Consider the following 4,696-nt stretch of genomic DNA (forward strand, 5'->3'; position numbering starts at 1 on the left):
ACCTTAGGAAAGACATTGAATTGTTGGAAAGGGTTCAGAGAAGGGTTAATGGAATGGTGCCTGGAATGGCAGGGTTGTCATACGATGAGAGGCTGAAATCTCTCAAATTGTTTTCTATTGAAAAAAGATAAGCTAGGGGGGGATCTGACTGAGGTGTTTAAGATTGTAAAGGGAATTGATAGTGTTGATATATCATCTTTTTTATATTTAACAATGAGAATAGTAGGACTAGGGGACACAAAAATAAATTTTGGCAAGGTAGGAGTCATCTTCACCTGAGGCAGTTTTATTTTTTCTATAAAGGTGGTTGGCCTTTGGAATGGGTTGCCTTCAGATGTTGTAGAGGCAGTAACTTTAAGTGAGTTTAAGAAAAAGCTTGATAATTATAAGAATGAAAAGGGCTGGGTTTAAAATGTTTTTATTTTATTTTTTTAAAATCATTTTAATCTAGTTTTGAGGATGGAACAGCCGAGATGGACCAATAGGTTCCATGTTGTTCCAAAATATTATATGTTATGTTATATGCATTCAACTCCATAACTATTTTCAACTGTATTATATACATTCAACTCCATACCTTTCTTTCAAAGTATCTGCATTTTCATTGCTGAATAGCAACCATTGACTCCAAATTGCTGTTTACATTTTACTTTCTGGCTGAGCTATTGGTGTAGGAGAATTCCAACATAATGAATATTAAGTATAAGACAGGATTCAGTGTTTTTCAACAATCACAGGGTATTTCCTATTAATATAAGTCTACATTTATTACATCAGTACAATATAAGCAGTCAATATTATATATGGTTCACTTCATAGAGATCTTTATTTCTTTTTGTTTTAAGGAAAAACCAATAAAAAATTGGGGCAGTCAAGCTACTAGAATTTTTCTTTTGGCCTAAACTGTTTGGAATTAATATTAATTAGCATACATTAATTAAATAAATTTTATGCTGATATGCTTGAAAGTAAAAATAAAATCTAGACATCAAGTGTAGTTGTGCATATACAACTTTCATATATGGATTATACTTATTATTTCAGGATGTATACTTTTAGAAAATTAGCTGGTGTTCTTTAGATTCAGTTTAATAACTTGCAAATGAGGTTGTTCCTTGTCATAACATCCAAAAACTGATGAGATCCACATGGACTAAACTGATTTTTTTAAATTACTTATGTACCAAATAGCTCATGGATTCATGACTTGCTTGGTTATAGGGTCCAAAATAATACGAGCCACAAAGTTTTTTAAACAAAAAAAACAAGTGAACCATCAATACTACAAGTAATTCCACTAATTACTGCTGTGGTCTGCTTTGAACTTTGCACAGAAAATATTGATTTCATCCTATTTTTCTTAAAATTTTTTGTGCTGAGTATTTTAACAGTCAAACACATAAAAATGACTTAATAATATGCAATATATGGACCATATTGATAGTAAATTATATCAAAGCAAGTTGGTAATTTAAGGGTTAGTTGCATTTTTCCTATATCAATGCTTATAGAACTTCAGCCATATAGAGAGCAACCTATTAGTATTCAAGTTGTTTTGAGGTTTCTCAAAAGTATTGTGTGTCACGTTACATCAAGTATTCAACTACCAGGCAAAACTATGCTGAAATGACCCTTACTGTTGATAATAAAAACAAAGAAAATGGGTGTCTTTTTGTGTATTTATTAAGTTCATTAAATGCAAACTTTATATATCACACACTTAAACATATTTATTGTATAACTTAAAACAAATGAAGGGCACAGAAGCCCATTGAAACCCAATGAGTTCATTCCTGCCAAAACAACAAACTAAAGTAACAGCCAAAATAAGGCTGAAGATTTGAGCCTCTCCTTATAGCTTAAACCTCATGAAATAAATAACAGTCTAATATTTAATGTCTGAACTCTTTTCAGTATGTTGATATCCATTATTTAGTAATGGGACTAAAACTACATTAAGTACTCGAAAAGAGGGTCTCACTAGTTTTATACAAAGTAACAACAACCTTAACGACTGAATAGAGCCAAGATTTCTATTTGATTTTTTATATCACAGATAAAACTACAGCAGAATGTTTTAAAGTTATGTCAACATTTGCTCTTCTTTTAGAACAATACAGATGCTGTTTTCACTCATATACATAAACATGTGCATGTCCTTTCCAAATGTCTATACCCCATATTCATAGCTATATACTTCTCAATAATAAAACTAATTTTACATACTCAGGGCATCCACTAAGACTGTTCTTTTGAATCAGAGAAGCATCTCAGTAGAAGCAACTCCTCTCAGAATTTTACTATTATCATTAAATTCATAAATATTGCTGTTTAGACTAGCTACCTGGTCTTTCATAGTATTTTATAGTTTCAGAAAGTTGGCTTTTTAAAACCAGGCACTTTATTCTTTATTAACTCTACAACTGATTTCAACAAAAACATTAACAGTAACTGCTGTAGTTTAATGAGCATGCACACTCTTTTTGCTCTTGAAGATTTTGAGGTAACTCAGATTTCCCTCTATATATAGGACCAATCCATTTTCCACACCTAATTTCACTAAAATCTCCACTGTGCGACAGTCTTTGTCCACCAGCCTAATTGGGTTGATGAGGGCTGACAAGGCTTGAAACTGCAATTCTTGGTTGGAACTGTAATGTTCAAACAACACACATAGGGTTAAGTACTTCATGGAATCTTTCTCCATATTTTTACTCTATTGTCAATACAGCAAAGTGTGGAACATAACTCATCAGATCAGATTCCAGGTAGTCATTGTTCTGTCAACAACTAAGATACAAAGTTATTAAAATGGTTTTTGGATCTTTAGGAAAGTTTATGAAATATCCTTTGCTTGATACCATTGGAAACTGTTGAAAAAAATTGATCAGCTGGACAAACTGTGACATATTTTGCAGCTTACTCGCTTATAGAATTGTAATTTCTTTCAATTGATCACCAGCAGTTGGTAGTCATAACTTTTCTTTGTGACAGACATATTCCTTTTAACTGCTGCTGCTGACAACCAACAATGAAATAACCTTTGATAAAACCACTCCCACAATCTCAGTTTTTGAATGTCAAGAGATGTTTGTGTTAATCAATTATTTTGCAAACTACCATTATCTCACAAAATCTTCACATTTATTTGTAGGACTTAAGCAACTATCTGGCACACAAAATAATCAGTCTATTCTGAATATTTAATTAAATGGAGTATTCTATAAATATGTTTTGGGGGTCCTAACAAAGAAGCCAATGTATTTAACTAAAATTAATAGTCTAACAATTAAAATGTGATGCACCTAATTCTCAACATGCTTGAAATTTATTGTTCAACAATTCTGTTGATCATTGAAGAATTTGTGCCATCATATTATGTGTACAATGATATATTCAATTTACAAGTGACATGCTTGAATGGAATACTGGATGAATACAGAAGATAAGTAACTATGATATATAATAAAGTGTGAAATCACAATATAGTAAGAATGAGGAAATAAGCGTTCTTTATTTAATTAAGCAGAGACATTCAAATATCCAGTATTACAATTATTAAATTAATAAAAAAATTAAAATATACACACTATACCGTAAGAAGGCGTGTCGAGCACTAAGTGACAGGTCGGCATTTTATCAGACGATAAATTCCGAGGTTTTCTTAAGTTGCGAGGATTTATTGTAAATACAAGCTGTACTTACAAATCAACGGAGTATTTGTAGCTTGTCCTTATTACTCCTAAAAGTCTGCAAAATGTAATAAAAATAAAATTACGCCCATTTCAGCGTAACCGCTAAATCATAAATGCGCTATATATATATATATTAGGCGGCTTTACCCTTATGGCTTATGCTACTGCTACTGCTAGTGTTACGCCCACACCTAGTAACCGAGTCTGTTATTTTTTGCTATTTTTTTAACCATGAAGAATTTTAGATTGTGTTATATGATTTCGTAATACTTATTACGAAAGTTAAGAATTAAAGTTCATACTAGTTACTTAATAAACCTGTAAGCTTACCTACAAATTTAGTTTACAAGTTACAAACTACACCACATTCCAGTTGCAGAAAGTACCATAACATAACGAGCAAGAGCGCACTCTATGATATATATACGTATATAAGAAAACACTGGAATATCAGGCTATTCTATTTTTTCTCTCCTTTATCAATTTCTTCAACCGGTTTCGTGACTTTAAAGATCAATCTTCAGGATAAATTTTTACTAAGAATTTATAATACACATATATTCCAAATGTACAAACGCATAATACACTCAATGTATAAATTAAGTGTATTAAAAATGCTTAAAATAAATATAGTAAGCTGAAGTTTATCAAATATACTTTCCTCTTTAAATCAAAATCTTGTTATAATTATACTTTCTCCTGTTATTATAGAAATGCAATTTATTTATTCCATAATTTCATACCTCTTACTTATTTTATTGTCTATACTGACCTTATACAACCAGTTACTTCTGCCCTCTTACTACTTCTCTTTATTTAAAGTGGCTTCAAAAAAAATTATAAAATATTTGTTGAAAAATATTTTTTTTATGTTTTGCATTACTTGCTTAAAAAGGAAAAACAGAAAAATGTGGTTCTTTAAGAGTTAAAAATTGCTCTAAAAATACACTGACATATAGTGGGCTTTTTCGGGACATCTAACGCGGAATTTATGTAAATTT

General features: G+C 30.9%; 1 protein-coding gene across 9 annotated transcripts in view; it reads right to left on the minus strand.

Moving 5' to 3' along the window:
• LOC106457533 (CAP-Gly domain-containing linker protein 1-like) overlaps positions 1–4,078 on the minus strand; it is a 122,654-nt gene extending 118,576 nt beyond the window's left edge. For 4 of the 9 annotated variants that reach the window (XM_022383509.1, XM_022383511.1, XM_022383510.1 and 1 more), the window contains exon 1: positions 3,596–4,041. The gene's annotated coding sequence lies outside the window, so the exon portion shown is untranslated. Of the gene's footprint in view, positions 1–577; positions 593–3,595 lie in introns of those variants that run through there. The other 5 variants (XM_022383514.1, XM_022383515.1, XM_022383508.1 and 2 more) reach the window with 4 other exon arrangements.
• Positions 4,079–4,696: the final 618 nt, after the last annotated feature.

Source organism: Limulus polyphemus, unplaced genomic scaffold, assembly GCF_000517525.1.
Source record: "Limulus polyphemus unplaced genomic scaffold, Limulus_polyphemus-2.1.2 Scaffold342, whole genome shotgun sequence".
In the NCBI taxonomy this organism is placed as follows: Eukaryota; Metazoa; Arthropoda; class Merostomata; order Xiphosura; family Limulidae; genus Limulus; species Limulus polyphemus.